The sequence below is a fragment of the Artibeus jamaicensis genome, unplaced genomic scaffold, assembly GCF_021234435.1.
Source record: "Artibeus jamaicensis isolate MK-2021 breed Jamaican fruit bat unplaced genomic scaffold, CSHL_Jam_final contig_3230, whole genome shotgun sequence".
Lineage (NCBI taxonomy): Eukaryota > Metazoa > Chordata > Mammalia > Chiroptera > Phyllostomidae > Artibeus > Artibeus jamaicensis.
Genome location: NW_026521764.1, coordinates 3,156,215 through 3,181,465, shown reverse-complemented (window position 1 = coordinate 3,181,465; position 25,251 = coordinate 3,156,215). Strand labels below are relative to the sequence as shown.

Below are 25,251 nucleotides of genomic sequence, written 5' to 3'. Positions count from 1 at the left end.
TTGTATATGCCTGGATTTTTTTTTGTAATGAGTTAAAAGTATCTAAGACATCTGAATTTTCAAAAAATCTTGAGTAAAATATTTTCTGCAAATGATTCCTCTTGTATGGAGAGACTGGGAAGTATTGATTACCTTCATTGTAAAAGCTTTTAGCAGGCACTGTCGTCTTCCGGTGTCATTCCTGGACTTCATCTATGTGAAAAATGAAAAATTCTTCTATAATAAAGGAAAAGGCAGCATGAGGAAGTAGGATTTCTCCTTTAGTTATTCATCTGATTCTTTTGTTCATTTGTTTGGGAGCCAGACAGTGATTGTTTCTAGACTCCCCATGACCACTGGGATATAAGTGGAATATACATATTTCTTAACTAATACTAACAATAATGTGTGGATTCTGAGCTGAGAAGCAAATTGCCTTCCTGTAACATTTCCTGAGATGCGTGTCCTGTCTGTCACTGTTTAGATGTCCGTGTCAACTCACAGAACAATAGCCAAGGCAATAGAACCAGTTCTCTGCGACAAATGAGCCCAGAGGGTATTCTTTCTCACCTGTGTTTTTGGACGTGGGAGAGTGGACCTGAACTGAAAAATTGCCTGAGTGTAAAGTAGAAAAGCATTAAATTGCAGCTAGCAGCCCAACCAAGAGGTCATCAGAGGATCTGTGACTTTCATGATAAAACAGAATAAAGTTTGTTATTTCATTACTCTCTATGGAGAAAATATTAATGCCTGTTTGTTTTTTCCATATTCCGTGGGTCACTTATCCCAATATAACATTCCTCCATGTATGTATTAAAATGAACTATTATTAAAGATTCGTGTGCTTGTTTTCAGTCTTGATATCAAATATACAAGGAATTTAAAGTTACAGTCTGAATCTTATGAAACAAATATTCTTCCCCAAATTACTTGTGGTAGGTAGTAATCTGAAATGGTTAGAAGCACAAGCTAAGTAATATCTTTCTAATCTCACAAACATTATTAAACTTGAAGGAAATGCCTTCCTAGACTGAAAGCACACAGTAGGATTTTGGTTCGTACATTAAATAAGTATTTATTGTATGTGCAGGCACTCTCATGGGTACAGGGCACACAGAGCTGAATTGAATAGATGTGGAACCTCCCTTCAAGGAGCTTACAGTATAGAAGAAGATATAGATGTTAAACAGTAACAGATAATTCGTTCATTATAATGGGGATTCATGGCTCAAAGGGAATGAGTCTGCATTTGAATTGGGACCCTGGAGAGTAAAGGTTCATTCTTCTGTAGGTCATGATTCAGGCCACTGATGGTCTGAAGCAGGAGGAGGGAAGGGCATGTGTCTGGGGAATCCTCCGAGGACGTGGGAAGTCCTATACTCTTTGTTTCCCTCTGCTGATCAGAGGAGGTCGGGTGGAAGTGAGTAAGCCAGAGGAGGGTTTGACTCCTCTTCCAGGTTTTCAGTTGCTATGATGCTACACATAGCTTTGTTTATTTGCTGTGGGAAATTAAGTCCGAAGTTGCATTTTTAGTACCTTTGTAACTAAAACTGCATGAGATCTAACAACCTGTTCTCCAGCATAGTCACGGAAGGAACTTAAAATCACTTGCTGGCTGCAATTCTGCTGTAGCTCAGCTGTCCAGTAGCTGGGACGAAGTGAACTGGGGGTACTGGAAGGCCTCAGAGAATATTGGGAAGACTCATCTGGGTTTTTCTCACAGGTTCAGAGCCGCTTCCAGCAAGTTTTTAGTGCATATGGAATGAACCGATGTGTCCCTTGGAGCTTGTTGGAGGCATTAGGGAACAGGGACCCATCCTGTCTTTAAAGATGGCTGGGGAACAATGACAGTTATTTGCTCGTTGGTTGTCTCACATGCTTTTACCTTTCCAGATTTCCATTTGAGAAATCACTCCCTGCCTTTGGGTATGGTCTTCTGGGGCCAGAATGAGGGCCCCATTCTCCTCAGCCAAGGGTGGCCCTGTGAGCTTCTTGCTGGAGTCTGGGTCCAAGGCCAAGGGTCATGGAGATTTTGCTGCCTAAGGTGCGTCCTGGCCAGACCATTTCTGTTCTGATCACATTGTCAGTCTGGCTTCTGGTCCCCTGACCCAGTGCAACTGCTTGCTTCTCCAGATTCCTCCCAGTTCTTTAAACTGATATTTTCCCAATACATTTTCTGTGGTTTCATTTGCCAGATTGGTTTCTGTTGCTTCTACTCAAAGGCCCCCTGACTGTAAAAGGCCCAGAGAGGCTTAAAAGTAGTTTACCCACCGTCACGAAGGGAACAAGGGGCAGAATGGGGTGGAGGCAGGTCATTCTGCTTCTATTGCCAGGCCACCAGTGTGGTAGAAAGCACAGGACTTGGAGCCCAGGAATCAGAACGTGCATCCAATCCCATCAGTGCCCTTACCTCCGTGGCTCTGTAAAAGCAGAGGAAGAGCCATCAGACATGCTTTTGCTGAGAAGCAGGTATTCATTCGCACCAACCCGGGAAGGACCCGTAAGATTGAGGTGAAGGAAGGGAGTGGAGAGCTAGGTGGAAAGGACTTGGCAGGCAGAGAGTGCAGGATGAGCCATGCATAGCATTTTAAGGAATGACGAACTCTTCCCTTTATTGAGAAGGACTCTTTCAAATGAGAAGAATGACAGGAGCTGAGAATGGAGAGGTAGGTTGGGCCCAGCTGCAGCAGATCTTGAATCCCATAGTCAGGGTTTGGACTTTATTCTGTAGGCAGTGAACACGGAGGTGTTGGATGGGAGCTCTCTCAGAGAAGATACTCTAGTGAAGGTAAAGAAGGTCAGACCGGGAGTTCAAGCACCGCGATACTGGAACTAGGGTGCTCACAATGGGAGAAGAAAGAAAAGACAACACAGAAATATTGGAAAGTTAGAATGAGAGCCCCTGGGAACTAGGGGGTGGGGCATGGGGTTGAGGGACAAGGCAAAGGTGGTTCTATGGGAGATAATAAATGGTGTTGGTACAATCAGGTCAAAAACAAAGTGGGTCAATGAACTTTGGGTCATAGTTTGAAACTGGCTGTGGTGGGAGTATTTGTATTATGGAAACCAGCAGAAGCAACAAACCAGGACTCTTTGTTTTTCCAGAGAGCTGGTAGATAAACATTTACTAGTTCCCACTGCGTGTCCTAAATATAAACTATCTCTGAAGGATACACAAGAGATTGGTAGCATCAGATTCCCCAAGGAAGGGAGAACGGTGGCAAAGGTACACATGTGAGATTTAAATTGCACATTCCGAATTGTGTCCCGAGTAAATATGTTACCTATTCGGCATCAGATATATTAGAAAACAAAAACCGTGGCTCTAGAGGTTTAGGACTTTGTGACTGTGTTATTTAAGGTGCCACTGAAAATGAGTAGATCTTAGGGAAAAAGAATGGTTTTGGTTTTGAGCATGCTGAGCTTCAAAGGTGTGGGTGAGATTAGTGGAACGGACCGGTAGGTAACTCAGAAGAGAGCTAAGCTGGTGATCACTTCTGAGAGTCGGCAGTTTAGCTGAAATTATGGCAGTGCAGATTTCCAAGGGGGGCCCAGCCTATGTCCCTTATAGGCTGATCCCAGGAGAGAGAGGGGGATGAATGTGGTATCTTGGGGAATGCCAGCCAAGAGGTAGATAGGGGAAGGGTAATTAGTCACACAGGTAGGAGGACGGTATAATGATCCAATATTAATAGTAGCTTCCTTTTATGGATGGCCTACAAAAAGCTAGGCACTATTCTCAGTACTTTTTCAAAGAACATCACCTGACTTAATTCTCAGAACTGCTCTCTGGGGCGGGTATTATTTCCATGATTGCTGGTGAATAAAGAAGGGCAATTCCCAAAAAACCCAAACAAACTAGAAAAGAGCTCCTGGAGGGATGTGCGTAGAGCACGACCTTGAAATGTAAGATTTCAAAGGTTAAGATGTTTCAGGGAAGAGGAGAATGCTGGGCAAAGGCTGAAAGGGAGCTGTCAGCTGAAGGGCAGAGGTGCGTGGGAGTTTGCCCATGGTGCTTGGCTGCCCAATTCTCTGGCAACTGGAGAGCCACAAAATGCTTTTGAGCCAGGAAATATGCTTTAATCAGTTTGTATTCTTGAGCATTTACTTGGTATTCATTGTTGGAGGCGAGGTCTGTTAGGAGATGGGAAACATCACCATGGCACTTTGAGATACGGCATGTCGGTGGCCCGTGAGTGTGGGTACTCTGTCTGCAAACAGGAACTGTGACGGCCAGTGCCAGTTCTCTCTTACTTCTTGTTTTTTCCTTTCTCATGGAACTTTGTTTTAATGAGTCTCATTTTCTCTGCCAGATTTTTGGTTAAGTTGTTCCCATTACAAAGTACTGATTTTAGAAACTAAAAACAAAACCTGCCACACGTGAAAAAAAAACCCCTCAAAACAAATGGTTTACAAAACATGTTCCTTCTGATGGTTTTCCAGTGCACTGTAATCATTAACCAGTCTTTTCCTATCAAACAGCCAACTAAGATAGAGAGCTCTGAGACAGTTCTTCTGCCACTGACTAAGGCCAGGGTGGAGAGTATTGGAAATGATCTTCATTTAGCCTTCCAGCTTTCTGGGCAGACGTGGCCACTGTGCCAGCTCCAGCAGCATCACTGCTCTGAGGATGCCCACGGCAACTCTCTGTCCCATGTCACAAACAGCACACGGACCCAAGGCAGATAGTCAGAGCAGCTCTCAACATGTTGGGAACTATGGCAGCATCACCAGATTTAAAAAACTCCAGGCTTTCTTGCAGCTTTTCCCCAGAACAACCATCAGTCACCTCCTGCATCTCGGCAAACCTGTCAGCAATGTGAGCTGCGTGACAGCTCAGCACAGGTGCATAGCCAGCCTGACTTGGCCTGGGTGGCTCAGGATAATCACCCGAGCCGAGGAGCTAGCTGCTTCCAATGGTGTATCATTTTGCTGCCACCAGCCACGTTGCCTCGGTGAACATTTTTGACAGACATGTCTTGACATTTGATGCCCACATTTTCCCCAGGAAGAGGGTCACTCAAAGCTTCATAGTGCATTTCAATAGATTTTTTACTTCAGTTGTAACGTTGACTGGAGTAAGGGTGACCACCATGTCTGCTGGGTTTGAGAATGTCAGTCTGCATTCAGGGACACTACCAACGCCACCATTTGCAGACATCCTGGAGGGGCAGCACTGGGGATTGTCAGTGGATGAGTCTGTGGCAGGATGCAATCCTGGGCTTCAAGCAGCGTGGTTCCACTGGCACTGCCATCTTTACTGGTGACTTTCCACCCCTTGAACCAAGGCATGTTAGCACTGGCTACAGTGCATTGTTGCCATCCAGACCAGAAATTGGCACAGATGCTACTGTGTCAGGGTGGTAGCCAATTTTCTTAATGTAGGTGCAGACTTTTAAAACTGTCCTCTCTCTGGTTGCAGAGCAGGTCAAGGGAATCTATTTTGTTCACAGCAACCATCAGCTGTTTCACACTCTGTGAGTGAGCCAGAAGGGCACACTCCCAGGTCTGCCAATGTGGGAGATACCTGCTTCAAGTTCACCAGCACCAGTGGCAACCATCAGGACAGCCCAGTCAGCCGGGGATGTGCCTGTAGTAATGTTTTTGATAAATTCCCTGTGTCCTGGGGCATCAGTGATGCTCACATAGTACTTGCTGCTCTCGAATTTCAACAGAGAGCTATCAGCAGTGATGCCATAGTCACATTCAGCCTCCAGATTACCCAAGACCCAGGCGTACTTGAAGGAGCCCCTCTCTGTTTGAGCAGTATCCTTATCAGTTTCTCTCTGTGTGTGTGCGTTTTTTAAATCCCACCATGTTCGTAGATCGGATGGCCAGCAGTGGTAAATTGCCAGCGTCTACATGTGCAATGACGACGATGTTGATATGAGTCTTTTTCATTCCCATTTTGGCTTTGATTTAGGAGTGGTTTTACTACACCTGTGTTCTGGCAACAGACCCATTGCAAAAAAAAAGCTAGCTCAGAAATTTATAACATTTATGGTCCCGTAGCTTCAAAAATCACTACTCTCATGGACAATTTCTACTGATGGCTGGTAATTGCGTGGAGCAAGAACAATTGAATATTTTCTCCAGCAAGTAACCGTTGGTTTCCACACTTCTTCGTGTACTTATTACAGAGTTTACAGAGTCTAGGCTTTGTGCCCAGAAGAGTTATAATTCCAGAGTTATAATTCCGGCTTCAATGTCCACACTCTCAGGTTTCCTTTGGAAATACTTCATGAGGGGACGCGAACCCAGGCTGAGTCTGCACAGAGAACCGATGAAAACGTTCAGTACGTTCATCTAGTCAAGGACAGCAGTGTTGAACGGTCGTCATTATTGAATTAATCACCCAAAGCCAGTTCTAGACATGACGTCAGCTTCATTAAGCTAAAAGAAGTAGTAGGAGACTGTGGATACTCCGAGACAGCAAATATTTCTAATCTTGTACCAATTACATGGTCTGTGATAATTTCCCATCATGCTTCATTGTTTTCAGTCATAATATCAGCAATATCACAATTTTCTCCGACTTCGAGCCTGAGTTTCCATGTCATATCACACACTGAGGGAGAAAGGAAGGCGGTAATTGGATCCTCTAGTAGTATCTGCCCTCGCTGGGGTTCCCAGGCTGGGGGACATGGCCAGGAGGTGCCTGAGGGTGTAGCAAAAGCCTGGGGTGCAGGTGGACCCCTTCATCTGCCCTGCCGAGGCCCACCTGCCAGGAGGTCCACAGAGGGGCTCGCAGGTGCAGCGGGCGCCTCGCTCCTCTCCATCCACGGCTGGATCTTAGTTGGTTTTTGGACTGAAGCTAAATTTGCCTATTGTGGTCATGTATTGTTCATCTTTTTTCACTTTATCTGTCAATAAATTACAGGCTGGAGATTCTGTTTTCCAGAAGACAGCGAATAGGGAATCAGGAAAGTGGAGGTGAATATTTTTGTGTGTATGATTTATATATGAGTTATAGAAGTAATGTTCTTTACAACACACACATGAGACACTGAGCATGTATCCACAGTCCTCTAACCATGGAACTACACATGTGTACCAATAGTATAAAATTTCACCCCGATTAGCTTTTCAATGCATTCTGTCCCTAGACTATTGTTGTCTTAAGTTTGTCATATGCGAGCCATTAGGAATAATACCAATAGTGAGGCGTCAGATGTGAGGAAACAGCACATGAGGAAAATAACAATAACTGTGGCCCAAACATGGTTCAGAAAAAGGTCTGTCTGGACTTCTTTATGCCGACCAGCTTATACTCCTGACTTGTAATTCCTGTTTTTCTAGTCTTTGATCTCTGGCCAAAATAGCATTCCAGTTTGTTTGTTACTCTCAGTTCTGCATCATTTGTTTCTTGATTAAGGACCTGAAAGCCTCTTTTGTTCTCCGGCATCTGCAGGTTGTACTTTGATGTGGTAGGTGGGTGTAGGTGGCTGATTATATAAGATGCCTTTTTCTGATCCATAGATTGAGATGCCTTTATCTGACAAATGCTGGGTGACCAGAAGAACAGGATGCTGGAATGTGGGCCTTTGTAAAATGTGTGATGTGTTGTTCTGACAGATAACCCGATTTTGCTTCATGGCTAAGAACTGTGCAGATTCGTTGGGCAAAATAACCACCTTCTTGGGGCTCGCTCTGGCTGGTTAACTCATGCAGAGGTTTGGCATATCAGGAACTTTCCCATATCCTCTTCCTCTCTCTCAGAGGAGTTGTGTGAGAATGAGCCAAGTATTAATAGATGTGAAGGGGGTTCTAGAGGACACGAGAGCCATGTGATTGCTAGCTGGGCAGGGAGCCAGCCGGAGGAGCGTGGCCCTTTCAAATGGGATTCACAGAATGGCAGTCCCCGATGGCTTTCTCTGGGGGGCGGGGGTCTAAACTTCAGTAGCATTGTCTGCAAGGCTTATAAAAACACAGATTGCTGGCCCCCACCCCAGAGCTTCTGATTTGGCGGGTCTGCAGTAAAGCCCAAGATTCTGTGTTTCTGACAAGTCCACAGGTGATGCAGACGCTGCTGGTTCAGGGACCCCTTCGAGAATGCAAGCACCAGCTCAGTAGGCAAGAGACTCAGTTTCCCTCCACCAGCCCGAGTCCACTCTGATTCAGGGAAGAACTAGGGAATTCTGGTTATCATAACCTCCATATTTGACATAGCATTTCCACAATTGTAAATCACTTCAATATACTTTACCTCTCACAACAAAGCAAAAGCTTGAGAGGTGGGCAGGACAGGGACTAGCCTTGTTATATCAGAGGGGAAAATCCAGCTGAGGACCTTGAGCGGGGAAGGGATTTCAAATGGCAGAGCTGAGACTTGCATCTGGATTTTCTTACTGTGGCCTGAGGGTAGCCTTTGTGTTCCTCATCTTTAAAGGTAGTGGAAAGCTTAGAGGTCATGCGCTCTGATAACAGTTTGTTTTAACCACCTTTCAGCTTATACTCAAACAGCTTATCATTTTGGAACAGTTTTAATAATTTTTTGTAATCCTCACCTGAGGATATGTTTATTGACTTTTAGGGAGAGGAAGTGGGAGTGGGGAGACGGAGAAACACTGATGTGAGATGCATCGATTGGTTGCCTCCCATACGCACCTTGACTAGGAATGGAACCTGTAACAGGTATGTGCCCTGACTGGGGATTGAACCCTCAGTCTTTGGGTTGAGCATATGGGTTGATGCTCTAACCATCTGAGCCACCCAGCCAGGGCTAGAACAATTTTAGATCTACGAAAAGGTTGTGAAGATAATAACGAGAGTCCCCATACGCCCCCACCCATCATTCCCCCTATAACTACTACTTTTCAGTAATAAGGTACATCTGACAGAATTAAAGGGACCAATACTGATATAGTACTATTAGTGCAAGTCTACACCTTATCCAGATTTCCTTAGTTTTTACCTAAATGTCCCTTTCCTGTTCCAGGATCCCATCCAGGGTTCAACGTTATGTTTAGTCATCACGTCTCTTTGTCACAATTTCTCAGGCTTTCCTTGTTTTTGATGACCTTGACAATTGTGAGGAAGTTTGGTCAGGTATTTTGCAGAATGTCCCTTATTTGTCTGATGTTTCTGTCATGATTAGACTAGGGTTGTGGGTTTTGGAGGGGAAGACCACAGAGGTAATGCCATTTTCATCATATCATGTTGAGTGTACATCCTGCCAACTTGACGTATCCATGCTGATGTTGACCTTGGTCCGCTGGCCGAGCTAGTGTTCATCAGGTTACTGTGCTGTGAAGTTACTCTTTCCCCAGCCCACTGCGTGCAGCCCATACTGAAGGAACGAGGAGTTATGACCCAGCTCAAGGGCAGAGTATCTACATAGGTTATTTTGTTCTGCCTGTAGGTTTGTCTATCCTCCCCCATTCATTGATTTATTTATTCAGTCGATCAGTATTTATATTACTATGGATTCCTGGATGTTTATTTGGCTTATAATCCAATAGCCCTTTATTTATGTCAGTGTTCCAGTTCTTCCAGCTTTGACTGGAAGGAGCTTTTTCAGTTGACTCCTGCGTCCCTTTAACATAAGCCCATCATTGTCTGTATTGGAAGTACATCCTCACTTTCTGGCACTACAAGATGCTGTAGACTCACCTGGTATAATTTCCATCTCAGTCCTAGAATCATATTTTTAAGGTTGGTCTCAATTCACTGATTTGATTTCACCGTCCACTCCCTGAGTCACTACCCACAGTGGAAAACATTAATCTGTCACATGTTAAAACTAAGGAAATTGGCACCTGGAAAGGTGAAATGGCTTATGTGAGGTCACACGCAGTTGTTTGCAAAGCCAGGGCCTGAGCAGGTCCAGGTCTCTGTCCCCTGGGCTTCTTTCCAGTCCTGTGTCTTTTCTGCCAGTTTATGCTGGAACATTCTGCCGTTTAGAACCTGGCTCAGCATCCTCCCCTCACCCAAATGTGCCCAGGTAATCAGGTGCAAGCTCGACTGGATTTGCTACTGTCTACCCAGGACAGATCCCAGCAAAAAGGGACAGAGAGTATGGGCTAGATCCTGGTGGGTTCTTGTGGCCAGTCTGTGTTTTCCTATCAGAATATGGCTTTGGAATGGTGAGCACACTAAAAACACACAGGTTTGATGGCCGACATCAGCACTTTGTAACTGTGGTTTGATCACATGACTGGCCTCTGTTTTGTGGGGTCAGAGAGAGGCTCGTAGAATCCACGCACTCTTTATTTGGGTTTCCCTCCTTTTAATGGAGGAGGTGGAGTGAAGTGAATATAAGCTGAAAAATTCAAATTCTACTACATCCTATGAATTCTTGGGATTTGCCATGAAGACTGAGCTGAACACATCGGGTTTTGGTGTTCTAAAGGCCCAAAGAACCTAGTATTAGGATGTGGTGTGACTAATCAGTTACACCAAGAAGCTTATTCTCTTTTGTGGGAGGAAATAATTCAGTCTTCAAAAGGTCTGTAGATGCAGGGAATAAGAAAGAACAGACTTATTTCATGTCTACTTCTCAGATGTTCCATTTCAAAAGATATTTTTTGATTTTTTAATAATTGAGGGTGAGTGCTCTGGCTGAAGAATTATTCCTATAAACAGTTTTGAAGGAATACAGCAACAGTGGTGTATTAGCATGTTTTGTTTGCAAGTAACAGAAACCCATCCAGCTCAAAGACAATTTAAAAGAAAACTTATTGGCTTATGTTGCTGGAAAGTCTAAGAGTAGGTCTAGTTTCTGGCATGGCTGGATCTAGGGACTGAAATCATGTCTTCGGGGCCTTGTTTCTTGCCATCTCCAGCCTGTCTTCTGGCTTCACTGTCAGCCAGGCTTTCTCTATGTGAGTGCCTCTCACCAGCTCCAGGCCTTTTCCTACATACTGCTGCTGTTCTGCAGATGAAGGCTGCTTCTGATTGTCCCTGCCTTTGGTCATGCCCCTCACTTTGAAAACCATTAGGGCTGTCACTGGCCCAGCAGGGGCCAGGGCATCTCACAGAAAGATTGAGGGTCTGGATGCAGAAGGATAAGTTGGCTGGACAAAAATGGTGGATACCCGTTTTTTACAGTGTTGTGAGCACTCGCGGTAGACACGTGATGAGTGCGTACATGCTCCGCTCGGATGCTCTCCATGCATTTATTTCGTCTTCATTCTGCGAGTTCTTCTAGCGAGGCCTCTTAGTTATTCTCTGATTAATGTACTAACCCGACTGTCAGCCCTTGTTAGGCCCTCAGCAAGTCTTCTTGTTGCTGTTTTTATTGCTAATTTCAATTATTCTTGGCTAGATGATGGTGATCTTCTCTTTAAACCTGTTTAACCAGGTTAGTGTTAGACAATTTATGTTTGGTTTTGGCTGAACTGTCAGCATTAGATCCCTTTAATAAACCTGTTTTGATAAAGGAGGTAATTCCCATCTTCCTTTTCCCCTTAATGCCATTCCTAGCTCAGGTCATTAGTGGTTAATTCAAATAGTTACTTCTGTAAGGGAGAACAATTTTTCAAAAAATCATTACGTGAGCCAAGAATTACTAGTTCCAGATTTTTAAAAAAATTAATTGAAAGTTTGATTATTCAGATCTCTTGCTTGTTTTCATTGTTGCTACCTGCCTTCTGAAAATTTCACTGTTTATTAGCACCTTTGCCTGAAGGTGGGCGAGATAAGGCCACGGGAACAGTAAAACCTCAAAAGCATAATTTTTCTTATTTCTTTCTATAAGGGCTCCTTACTTGGTGATAGTTCTGCAAAACCAGTTTTGTACATGACCGACATGAACTGTGATGGATTAGCTGTGAGTTTCAGTTACTCATCCTTTTGGTATCTCCTTTTACAACAGGACGTTGAAAATTGGCTGCAAAGTCACCTCCTTCTGATGGTTGCCAAGACTTTACATCTTTTCCATTCATCTGCTTCTTGAGTCCTATTGAGATCAAGTTAAAAATGAATTAATGCCAAGTTCATAAGAAGGTAAGTATTTGGGTCTGTTCATCAGTCTCCCAAGTGTCTGTTATTTCTATATTTCATTGCGCAATAGAAAAGATTTTTTAAAAATCTGCCTCCATTGGCACAGATAACTGAGTTTAATGTATATTGATTTTATTTTGTCCATTTCTATGCTTATTTGAAGCATTGCTTGACTAGTTGTACCATCAATTTTTCCCCCTTTTTTAAAATCTCCAAAGTATTTGTATCTGGGCTATGGTTAAGAGTCACAAAACCCATTTTGATTAGGTTTCTCATTCATTTAAATGCCACGTCAGCAGGGCATGCCTTTGTATTGCGAGAATATTTTTAGAAGACTAATGAGGTGGAAGGGTTTGTGTTTCATTCCCTCGGTTTCCCTCTGTTCAGACACCTGCACTTGCCATTAATTACTACTCGCATGACACTCTCTCTTTCTTTGTCTGTTGTGCAGTGTTTTAAAATAGTATTGGGAGGGAACCTGGGCACTGAGGCACATATCTGCATTAGAATAAATAGGTTTTTTTTAGTAGCTCAACAGAAGGCTTATTTAAGCATAATTGCTATTTTGGTATTATAATTTTAAGAAGGTTTTGTTTCTTTTCATCTTTTTCTGCAGTTGTGGCTTGTTCCCTATAGCTGATGGCCTCTGGTCACCTCCTTTTTGTGGCTGTTGTTTTTCTTAAACAATTGTGAACACCATCTGTGGCCTCTGCATTACTTCAGGAATAGAAAATTCCTTTCTCTGGGGTCTTTTTTTTTGTAGTAGGCTCTTGGGTCAAACAGTGCAAAGCAGTTGGGTTTGCAAGTGGCTAATACTCATTATGACATTTAAAAACATTTATTCATGAAAGGTATTTTTAAAAATGTGTTTTCCTTTGGAGATTAGGCCTATTGCTTTTCTTTTCTTTTAGGTAAACTTTTCATTGAAGTGTAATGCACATGCAGGAAAAGATACAAAGCACAAATGTAGTTGAATGAATTTTTATAATATGAACGTGTGTGTAATCAGCATCCAGATCAAGAAACAGAAGAGTTCCCCTTCTTTAGAAGCCTCCTTATATTGGCCCCAGTCCCTATACCTACTGCAAAGGGGGTCCCCTGACTTGTAACACCATCAGATTAGCTTTGCCTGTTTTTGTATTTAAGTTGCTCTTTGGATCAGTGAGATTCACGCATATTTTGGTGTGATGTTGTAGCTTGTTTGTTCTCTTTGCTGTTGGAATTCCATTGTATGAATACCAACATTTATTTTTCTATTCTACTATTGACAAACATTTGTGTGTTTCTGATTTTAGGCTGTTACAGTTAATGCTGCTGTGGACATTCTTGTACATAGCTTCCGGTGAACACCTGTGTCTTTACAGACTGTGTACCCAGGAGTACAATTTCTGGGGCACAGCATTGGCATGTGGGTAGCTGTTGTTGATTTACCCCCTTTTCCAAAGTGGTTGTGCCAATTTCCTCCAGCGGTATACGAGTTCTAGTTCATCTACATTCACACTTGGCATTGTCTGGCTTTTTCTTTTTAGCCATTCTGTTGGAGGCTTAGTGGTGTCTTGTGATTTTAAAATTGCATTTCCTTGATTAGCTAAGAAGTTGATCACCTTTTCCTAAGTTAATGGGTCATTAGCTTGCTTTAAGAAAGCATTACCTTGCATTAAGAAAGTACTTTGATCTTTGTTATGTTCTTTAGTCATTTAAGTCACAGCCACAATTTCAGTGTTAAACAACACTAAGTAAAAAAACTCAAAAAAAGATTTTATTAACATTTATTAAGTTGTGATATGAACTTTTAGGCCCAAGAACAAGTCTCCAGGCCTTCACTTCATTTCATTACCTTCATCACTGGATTTACAACACTGGTTTGGGAGTTTAAAGAACATTTATAATTAAAATTCACAGTCTTTATTTCTAATTCAGTCTTTCACTCCACATTAATGGAGTGGATCTGTTGGACATCATGAGGGATGCTAAGATGAAGACTTTAGTCTTGAACTATGAGAAGCTTACATATGTACACAGCACAGTGAAATGATGCTATTACAAAACTCTAAAAATGTGCCCTGGTCACCCTGAGAAAGGAGGGATTAAGTCCTATGAAAGGAATTCAGGAGCATTCCATAAGCAGTGAAATGCCTTTGAACTTGACTAGGGGTGGAAGGAATGGGCATTTTCCAAAATGTGGCCCATGCGGGCCATAGCAGGTAGTTGAGAATGGCTGGATTACAGGATGTACAGAAGGACATAGAAGAGGAAAATCAAAGGGAATGAAGTAAATTTTCATAATACTCAAAGAGAGACTATCAATCAAAACAGAACCAAAAAACAAAACTCATTAGAAAAAGCAAATGGAAACACATGGAGATGCTATTTTTTACTATCCTCTTTGCCGAGATTTTACAACAATGTTTGACAAGAGGTTATATTGACAAATGTGTGGAGAAATAGTCTCTATTTATGGCTGAAAGGGGAATACATTGCATAAATCTCTATGGAAGACAATCTGGCATTCTTTCTTAAATTGAAAATGTATACTTTTGATCCTGCAATTCTCTTTTAGAAGTGTACCTTATAAATAGCTTGTGCATGAGCAAGCCACTCTAATGATAAACGATAGGAAATAACCTAAATGTGGAAAACAGTTCCTCCGTTCACTGGCTTCCCATGCAGCCAGTGAAAAGACGGGGGGCAGTCCCTGTCTATTGGTAATATTGATATGAAACAATCTCTAAGATTGTATGTTTTCAAAAATATTTATTCTGTAGATATTTATTGAATGCCAATAAATATACCAGGCCCCTTATGGGTCCTGGGAATACAACAGTGAACAAAATTTTGCCCTGGGAGAGTTTGTGGCTTAAACAAATAAGAGTACCAGGGGCTGGGTGTTGTAATTTGCTTTTACATTGAATGAAGAAAGGCCTCTTTGGTAAGATGACATTTGAGCAGAGATCTGAGGAGAGACAAACACAAGTGACACAAAAGTCTGGGGAAAGAGTGGTTCAGGGAGAGGAAACAGAGTGCAAAGGCCCTGGGGCACAGGAAGCCCAGTATGAGTTTGTGGAAAGAAGTGGAGAGAAGTAGCAGGGCAGATAAAAGAGGTATGGGGTGGGGTTAGATAATGTAGAGTGAAGCAGAAAAGAAGGTAAAATGTTTGTATATGAGGAGGGTTGAGAGGGTCAGAGGAGGTAGACATAGGAGGTAGAATGCACACGAGTGGTCAGATGTTAGAAGACAGTGGCAGAGTACTGAGGTGCATGGTACTTGAGTAATCACATAAACAGGAGCAGCTTTGTGGGAAGAAGTGCATACAGGTAGAGAGAAGAGGTGTGCACTGGCTCGTGCAGAGAAAGTACTAGTCTCAAAGCAGCTTTAAACCAAGGGGTATGTGGATTGATCCAGGGAGAGTATGCAGCATGGGAACATGACTGAGGCAGAACTGTCCAGGTGTGTGTGGAAGAGAGGCTGGTGATGGAGACTGACCCTCCCTTCCAGGGAGGTCGGAATATGCCGGGAGCAAGGACCCAGAGGTCACCAGAGCTGTCCTGAAGGCCAGAGCAGTGAAGGGGCATAGGAAGCTGAAGGCTTGTCTGTGGCGGAGCTGGGACTCAAACACAATGCTGACTCCAAGTCAGTCTTTCCATTAAACTGAGAAACGTGTGAGTGCAACATAGGACGAATGCTTCTGAGAAAAGCAGAATGTCGAGTTATATACACAGTATGAACCCAATGACAGAATAAATTAGATAGGTGACCAGAGAACATTTAGGGATGAAAAGCAACAAAGTTTATAATAGTTATCATTAGATGGTGAAATTACACATTTTCTGAAATTTCTAAATGCAATGAACATATATTTCTTAATCTGGGAAGAGAATGGGCTTAACCTGCAACCTAAAAAGTTTTGTTTAGATAAGAATTTCCTTTTCTGAAGACATTGGTGCTATGAAAGATGATGGTACCTACACTGTCCACCTTTCCATCTGTTACACGAATCCCTTTTGCTTGTCCGCGTCCGAGACAGTCCACTGGTGCCTGGGGTTCCAACCTTTGCTGCTCATTCAAGGGCTTTGCCTATGGGTTCATCCCCTCTCTCTTGCCTTAGCAGTTCCTCCATCTCCTGGATTTTTTCCCATCAACCTCTGAATGTGCAGAATATATCCTGAATCCTTCCCTTGTCACCAAACCTTTCAGGACCAAGCCCTCATCATCTCACCTTTGGTCCAGACTGGTGTCCTCACTGGCCTCTTTGACCCTCCACTCCTCCCTATAGCCTGTCCACCCCACAGCAGCCAGGGAGAGTCACTAGATTGGATGCACCATAGGGGCAGGGACTCTGTGTCTTATCTACCACTTTACCCCTCTAGTGCCAGAAAAATTCCTAGCACATTGCAGGTGGTCAGTGCTTTTTTGTTGCAGGAATAAATGAATCCCTGAATGACATAGTGGCACCCAGGCCCATGATGGGAAAGGTTTAAGTGTGTTTTATTAGTAGTCCTAACTGGTAAATTAGTGTGCTACTGGCTTTAAGCAAATTCATGGATGATCATGCTGTAATGTTGTGTTGATTCAAAAATAATTAATTGGGAGCTTCTTACTTGCCAGAAACTGTTCAAACGCAGGCATATGTATAGCAGGGAGCAAAATAAAACCCTGGGTATTGTGAACCCTCTGGTGACCAAGGGACATCATGGGTCTTTGAAGTCATGGTTATGGAGGCTGGGATCATGTTTTCGTCCTCATCTGCCCAACTGATTTACCCTTTATTCTGACCCATCCCATTGGGAGGAATTCCTATCTCATCCCTTTAGTACCATTGGCAAGAATCCTTGGTTGTGGGACCACAGATCAGACCTAGTATATTTCTTATGTTCTTAAAAAAAATCCTTTCGAAGTGTCTTCCAGTTTTATATTTTCTAGGTACCATAGGTTGGTCCCCATATTCCTATTAAAAACCACCAGATTTGAAATTAAAGAGCGTGTCAGTGCAGAATAACTTTTTGTTCGTCTAGCATCCCAGTTCGAACTTCTTTTTCCTTCACTATTTGGACAGAACCTCAGTTTCTTTGCAGAGGAGGAGTAAGAAGCATGGCAGGACTTGCTGTTTTGCGCCCTCCCCACATTTTTCTGATTTGGGTGAGAGAGTTGGCCAGGCAGCCGGGAATGCTAGGGGTGGAATGGTGAGAGTGCTGTTTGTCTAAACACTTCGCTGGGAGCAGAAATGTCCAGGTAAAATGGGCCCCTAATGAATGTGTTTGTGTGAATTCAAGTAGCGTAAATGATTCTTGGCATAAGAGTAGCTATAATGACATTCGTAATTATACAGAACTTTGCAAGCTATTTTGGTTTGATGCCCTACCTTGTGACTGAAAGATTTTGACATCCTTATGGAGAAAGGTTTAAAAAGTAACAGTCTCTCTTGGTACAGAGAATAAATAATAACCTCATGTCTAAAGATACCTTAATTTGCAAAAAGATTAATCCAAAGTGTTTGACTAGAAAGACTTTTAATAATAAAGCAGCTAGATGATGATTTCTAGGGTTCAGGGTGGTGTTTTGACTTGAGTGACAGTATATTTTGACATCATAGCTGCTTTGTTTGTCTCCGTGAAAACTGCAGTTCTTGGGGGAGGGAGAAGAGTGCATCACCGTGAAAGACGAAGAAAGGTCTCGGATGGAAAAAGCTTCGTGTGATCTCTCTGGGGCTGTCATCTCTGGTGTTACTCAAGCCCTTTCTCCAAGTATGTTTGAAGGTCTGTCCCAATGACTGAGGAAGTGTTTCAGATTGCCTGTCACTGTTATAGAGTTGATTATCAGGAAGGTTATTTACTTCATGAACTGTTTTGTTTCACAGTTTGTAGCAAGGGTTATCCTGGGGTGCATGCTGCAGCCTTTTAGTTCATTCCATTGCACATTTAACAGTGCCAGATGGCATACACTGCTTATTAAATGGAGCCTCGGTTGTGCATCGATGGAAAGTGGCTTGAAATTTCATTTGTATTTCTTCAGTCAGCATTTATTAAGCATCTACTGTGCCAGGTCCTAAAATAGGGAGTAGATATAAATCTATAGCTCCTGATTAAAATGAGCTTCCTTCCTTGGCTATGGAATTCTTAATCAGTGATATAATCTGACTGCTTTTTAACAAGCTTAGTTCTTTTTCTGTTCATCTATTTGGTTTCCATACTGAGAATAATAACAAGTACTCAATTAATAAATTCCTATTTAAGATGAAGATTGAAAATTCGGTCATAATTCAGCTGTCATGCATTACTTTCATAAGAGACATTTAAACCCACATTCTGAGCAATCTTTTCTGTGGGGACAGGAAATTAGAACTTGCGGCTATAATTTTCCCTGAAGGAAATCCCAGGGAAAAGGTGCTTGATTTGGGGAGGCGAGGGCTAACTCCGCGGCAGAGCTGACAAATGGTCGGCTATCGGAATCAAGCTGTTGGATGACTTGCCAGAACCGTTAGAGGGATGAACCAAAACTACTCCAGTGCAGGTATAATCTTTTCATCTTTTAAAGTAGTATTGCATTCAGAAAGCCCAGAGTTGTTTCAGGTGAGGTGGAGGAAGGGAAAGGGAATTGGGTGGGGAGATGTTTTAAATTTGGGAACCTCAATGGTACTCTTATTCAGTGGTTTGCGATTGCTAGGGCTGGGGAATCCTGGAAATTACCTTGATCTCCTGAGGTTTGGTGTAATAGAGTTAAGAATGTTGTAGGATTTTGTCTATAACTATACATGTGTCTGGCATGAATTACATTGAACTAGATGGAAAGTTTTAGTACCAAGTCTCTTGAGGAGGCTCATGTGAGGCCTCCCTTCCTTCCTTCCTTCCTCCCTTCCTTCCTTCCTTCCTTCCTTCCTTCCTTCCTTCCTTCCTTCCTTCCTTCCTTCCTTCCTTCCTTCCTTCCTTCCTTCCTTCCTTCCGGGCCTTTCTTAATCAGTAGAACAACACCGAAAATTTCATTTATTGTTTCAGGATGTTAAACGTTTTTTCAGATGTGGAAGAGTAGACCACACCTTCTGAGATCCCTGAGGCGTCAGCCCAGTGCACGATGAGTGAGAGTCAGGGCAGACACAAGGAGAGCTGGGTGCCCAGGTCACGGCAGCAGGGTAATGTGACACTGTGCAAATCCTGGGCCCATGGGCCTCAGTCTTCCCATCCCTAAATGAAAGGTTGAACTATTTATGCTTGGCTTAGTTCTTAAAATTTTTCTCCTCATTTCTGTTTAGACTACTAATCTTAACTCAAATAATATTAGTCTTGTTGAATAGAATTTTGTGTGTCCCTGTGGTGCCTGGGTAGTTCAAGTGCGTCTTCACTGTTGCATTCTAAGACTTTATTTGTGTCTGAGCTCTTATTTCAGAGCATGAAAGAATGGCTGGAGGAGGTCCCTCCACCTTCACTTCTATTCTTCCTTTTAGTTATTTAGTGAGATAATCCAGTTAAGAGTATCCCCAGGAAGTGTTATCAATGATACAAAATCTCTTTATAGTCTCACTCATACTTGAATAAAGTGATTCCCTTTTATGTTTAAAAAAATGAAAACATTTGGGTCTCTCTGAAAGTGTTTATTTATTCATTCAAGCTGCAAGATGTACTGTGGGTGTTATGTCTGATTTCTGAGAGCTTTTGCAGAAGGTTTATGTCTAGAGTGTTTTGTCTTTTTTTTTGGTATTTGTTTAGAGTGAAATTAATACAGAGATTTTCTTGCTAACACTAAGGATAATCAGTACAGGTTTCTTCCCTGTGGTGCTTTTTTGGTAGGCTTTTAAATGGAAGAAAACAGTGAGAATACTTTCCTTTAAGCTTAATTCTTACATCTTTTCCAGTAAACTAGAGAACTTGGGGGCAAAGATTGAGATATCTTTGTGCGTTTAGGTTATAAACACTCTTCTGGCTTTTGTAAACTAAATTTCCTTCTCAGCTCTAAAAGTGTTCTTTTTTAAATTTTTGTATCTGCATTCACATTCATGGTCTCTGTGTATGTATTTAATTATTACTGAGTGACCTTTTTGGTTTGTATTTACTTTTAATTTTTCTTTTTTTTTAAACCAGAAGGGATCTGAAATTAAATATAAATCCTCTATGCACAATGGAACAAGTAATTATGATTTACTTTTTACTTGAACAAGGTACTGCTTTATAAAAGGCGTTTTACTTATTTGTTATTTTTATTTTATTATTTAAAATATTTTTTACTTATTGATTTGAGAGAGAGAGAGAGAGAGATACAGAAAGAGAGAGAGAGAAGGAAGCATCAATTTGTTGTTTACTTATTGATTCATTCATTGGTTGATTCTTGCGTGTGCCCTGACTGGAGATCCAACCTGCAGCCTTGGCATATTGGATGATGCTCTAACCAACAGAGCTGACCAGCCAGGGCCAACGCACGTTTATTTTTAAGAAACATAAACAGAGACCACCTAAGGACCCACTTATGTTAGGCCATTATAAAAAGATTTGTACATAAGATTTTGATTGATTTATTTGGCAGTCTATTTCCACAATCCCAAATTTCTTTATTTTCTCTTCCCACTTTCTGTGCCCCGAGACCACAGTCATCAGCGTTAGGAGAGACTCCTTTCTTGCTCTCCCCTCTCCTCTTCTCTGCTCCCTTCCGCTCTTCTCTTTCCCTCCCCTCCCAACTTTTAAGATTTGCTCTCTTAGCAACTCTCAAATGAGCAATACAGTATTTTTAACTACAGCCACTATGCTATATTTTATATTCCTGTGACCTGTATTTTAAAACTGTACGTCTGTACCTTTTGATTCTTTCACCCATTCTTCTCCCCTTCCCCCACTTCTGGCAACCACCAATCTGTTTTCTGCACCTGTGGACTAGGTTTTTCTTTTTTGTTTTGTCTTTCTTTTAGATCCCAATTATAAGTGAAGTCATATGGTATTTGTCTTTCTCTGTTTGACTTATTTCACTTAGCATAAAGCTCTCCGCGTTCATTCATGTTGTCACAAATGGCAAGATTTTCTTCTTTGAAATGACTGAATATTATTTTATTGTGTGTGCATATATGTGTGTCTATGTATATGTGGGTAAAGAAAATGTTTATATATATGTGCATGTGTATGTGTGTATATATTCTCTTCCATCCTTCATTCATCGGTGGACACTCAGGCTGTTTCCTTGCCTTGGCTGTTGTAAATAATGCTGCAGTGAACATGAGGGTGCGTATAACTTTTCAAGTTAGTGTTTTCATTTTATTTGGCTGAATACCCATAAGGGAAATTGCTGCATCACGTTATAGTTCTATTTTTAATTTTTTGATGAATGTTCATAACTGTTTTTCGTAGTGCCTGCACCAATTTACGTTCTAACCAAAAGTACACAAGGGTTCTCTTTTCTTCACATCCTCACCAACACCTGTCGTTTCTTGTCTTTTTGATAACAGTTATGCTAATAGAAATGAGGTGGAGTCTAACTGTTGTTTTAATTTGCATATCCCTGATGATGACTGATGTTGGTCATCTTTTCACGTACTTGTTGGCTATTTGCATATCTTCTTCAGAAAAATGTTTATTCATATCTTCTGCCCATTTTTAATTGGATTTTGTTTTGCTGTTGAGTCATATGAGTTCTTTATGTATGAGTTCTTGGACATTCATATGAGTTCTTGGACATTCATCCCTTATGAGATATATCATTTTAAAATATTAGAGTTATTTTATTTATAGGGTGGTAGGAGGTGGTGGTGGCTGTTATATAAATATTAAATAAATATTAATTGTGAGGGTTTGATACAATTTCATATAAATGCAACTTTTATCTTAACTAAGATTTAAGACTTAGCTTTACATAAATATCAGACTAAGCTTTTTTTCACCTCAGGATTGTTCTCTGGTTTTGTAACTTGCCCTTCATCCGCTGGGCACTGGCCCTGCCCTGGCTGTGGTGGCAGTCGGAGTTCCAGGTCGCACAGCAGCGATAATTCTGAACTTGTTCTGAATGGCCTTGTTTCTTTCCTTTTATCTTTAGCCAAGAAGTTTTACAAGTTTTGTGTGTTGAATCAGATAGTTTCTACTTTGGCCTTTGAGAGCTTTGATGAGTTTATTTATTTATTTTGGGGGTCTCTCTTGGTTTCAAAACTGGTGACAAGGACTTAAATGAACATCAGTGCAGGCATTTCGATGCTTGAGAAAGTCCCTTTCACCAATGTGTGTATCAGTCCGCGTCTGCTTGTGCACATCTGGGAGGGGACTATTTGTTCCTGCAGCCTTGACCATATTACTAAATACCTTCTCTGGTTAAAGAAAAATTCAGTGTGGTAAAGTTATGTTTCCTTGGGCACTTTTGTGCTGGTGCTTTGTGGCTTTACAGAATAAATACTTTTAATGGCCTGGCCTGGGAACCTAATCATTTATACCAGCATTTCCATGGGGGAAAACAAATTGTGGATTCCCAAGTAGATGAATTTTATAGACATTATAAAACACTGAAACATTGGAAGCTGTTTATATAGTCCAGTAAGGCCAGTCCCTCCAGTTGGGTTGTGTCTGTGTGAAGGACTTACCGAGTGACTTTATTAAGGTGATTATCATCATTTGAAACCCAACACTCACCAGCCATGACTTCTCTCAATTGTTCTCTTTGTCTGTCTTGGATGGCCTGGTCCTGTGTTCACCATTCAGTTCTCTGGGCTTCAGGAGAGGGAGGCAGTTTGCTCCTCTAGTTGGACGAGGCCCACCCTCACTGGGATGTACTAAAGAAGGTGATCCCTTGGAGTCTGAGAGCTGGAAGGTACAAACAGAGACCTAGAAATAACCTGAATGGCCACTGCCTTAATTCGGGTTTCCCTGAAACCATAGCCTCAAGCAAGGAGTGAGTGCAGGTAGTTCATCTGGGAGGCAAATTTAGGAAGCAGGAGTGAGAGAGCAGGGAGAGGTTCTGGGAGGAGGCAAAGCCAATGTGAAAGTGTGTTATGAAGGCTGATACTATAGGTAACTGGGGCTTGACTCTGCTCTCTGATTCCTCCTTTAGAAAGATAAGAGACTAGAGCACTTTACACAGCCGTCCCTGTAGCCTCCTGGGGAGGCTGTGACCTGGGCTGTTAATGCTTCCTCATTGGGGGCTGCCCTGCCTTCAGGTTGAGTCATGCTCAGCTCAGGACAAGGGAGACACCTGTGTTGCCTGTGGTGGGAACTGGAGGTTTGAGTCTACCCTTTTTCGGAGCCCCCACAATGTCTGTGGTTGGAATCAGAGCTGGGCTGAGGGAGGGTGTATATAACAAGGAGCATCAGAAGTATCTGCCACCAACACCAACACCAAGAATGGACTGATTATATAAAGTGCAGCCAACTATATCATTGAATCAAATTAATTTATGTACCTCTAAAGAAGAAAATGTACCACTAAGGAAGAAAAATATGCTGTCCAGTAGACTATGATGGCCATTAAATGTGAGACACACCTAATATCGGAGATGTTAAAATAGGAGAAAAATGCGTTCTAGAACTGATGAAACACAGTATCTAATAATACTGTTGTTAGCGTAGGTAGCTAGATCTGAGTAATCGAAGGAAGCAAAGGAAATCAGACATTACTCAGCAGCATCCACTAGGGAGCATAAGCCTGCTTAACCAGGAGGCTACAACTTCACACACTCCAGGGGACAGCAGCATTGCCCTACTGGGGGGATTAACATCCCTTCCTCCCCTGTGCAGGGGGGAAGGACCAGCTTTTCAGTCTCCCCTGTCCTCTGGCCCAGACTATGAGGGGAGGTAAGCACAGTAGAAGCAAAGTTGGCAACTACAGAAGCCTGTCAGTCTAGCCTGGGAAAAGGGTTGGATTGGCAGAGAGATATAACCCGGAGGTTAACTGGTTACTTTGAAGGAGCACATGGTCCTTCCCAAGCCCAGGATAATATAATCCCAGCTAACTGAGAGTTTTTTCTCTCTTTCTCTCTCCTCCTCCCTACCTCCCTTTCTATCTCCCCATCTCTCCATTTTCCTCTCTCTCTCCCACCTCAGTCCCCCTACCCCCCCATTCCCTCTTTATCTGTCTTTAAAGTCGATAAACATATCCTCAGATAAAGATTGAAAGACAATTACACTGCAAATGGGACTCTGAGATTCATTCCTTGTTGGTGGCTGTTGGTGAGATGACAACATGTGACTTGGAGGGGCAGCCCCCGGGGAGTGCAGGCGCCGTTGGAATGCTGTTCTGCAGGCTTCCGCCCAAGCCAGGCTGCCTACCTCCTGAGGGCTGCTCTGCAGACATTGAGTCGTGCCCGGGAGAGCTTCATTCGGAATTTCCTGGAGGCCTTTTTCTCTATTTCAATACATTTTGGGGAAGGCAAATAGTAAATGGTAACATTTCACATGTTCATAGGACTTCAGCTTTGCTTTTATTTTATAAATCCTATATATAGAATTGTGAACTCTTAGAAGGAACCTTAACATCTTTGAGTCTGCCCTTCATCTGACGTTTAAACCTTTCTAAACATCTCATCAGGGAGAGGAACTCCCATCTTTTAATTAATTAATTTATTTATCTATTTAATGCATATTTTTATTGAGGTATAATTGACATACATTGTATCAATTTCAGATGTGTAACATGATTTGGCACTTGCGTGCACTCTGAAATGATCACAGTAAGACTAGTCATCTTCTGTCACCATTAAGAGCTATAATTTTTTTCCCTTGTCATAAGCATGTTCTAGATCCACTCTTTGAGCCAACTTCATGCATGTGCTGCAGTTCCACGAATTGTAGTCACCAAGTTGCACACCAGCCCCTCCCTGCCCCTGCCCCCATTCATTTACTCATTTCACAGCAGGGCATTCTGTACTTCCTAATCTCCTTCACCCATCACCACCCCCCACCACCTCCCAACTACCCCTAAGTTCTCTGTATCCATGAGATTTTTTTTCTTGGTTTGTTTTTTCTTTTTTATTCCACATACAAGTGAGATCCTATGTTGTCATTCTCTGTCATTTTTTAAACAGCTCCAAACCTCCCTAGAACTCAGCAGTCCAGCCTCCTCTAATACAGATTGTCTTCTTTGTTTAGTGATTTAAAGGTGTGAATGGGGCGGGAATAATGAACGGGAAGGCTCATCCGTTCTACCCGAAGCACCAGCCAAACAGCCAGTCTTTTGGGGGTTACTGCTTGGTGCTGTGGGAAAGAGAAAGAATTAAGGGAGTTACTGTTCTCACAAAGCTGACGAGGATATAGATGGAGTCGGTGTCTCTCCTGTTGCTTTCCCTCCCCACCCCGCCTGCTGCTACCGTGCAGCCATCCAAAGCGTGTGATGACGAGGGAAGTGAGCAGAGCTGGGAGGGAGAGGGCAGTGCCACCTGGA

General features: G+C 42.4%; 1 protein-coding gene across 6 annotated transcripts in view; it reads left to right on the top strand.

The window, feature by feature from the left end:
* The window catches only part of OSBPL3 (oxysterol binding protein like 3), a 157,701-nt gene that overhangs the window by 7,639 nt on the left and 124,811 nt on the right, over positions 1-25,251 (top strand). For all 6 annotated transcript variants that reach the window (XM_053663609.1, XM_053663607.1, XM_053663608.1 and 3 more), the window contains exon 2: positions 11,795-11,925. The gene's annotated coding sequence lies outside the window, so the exon portion shown is untranslated. The remainder of the gene's footprint in view (positions 1-11,794; positions 11,926-25,251) is intronic.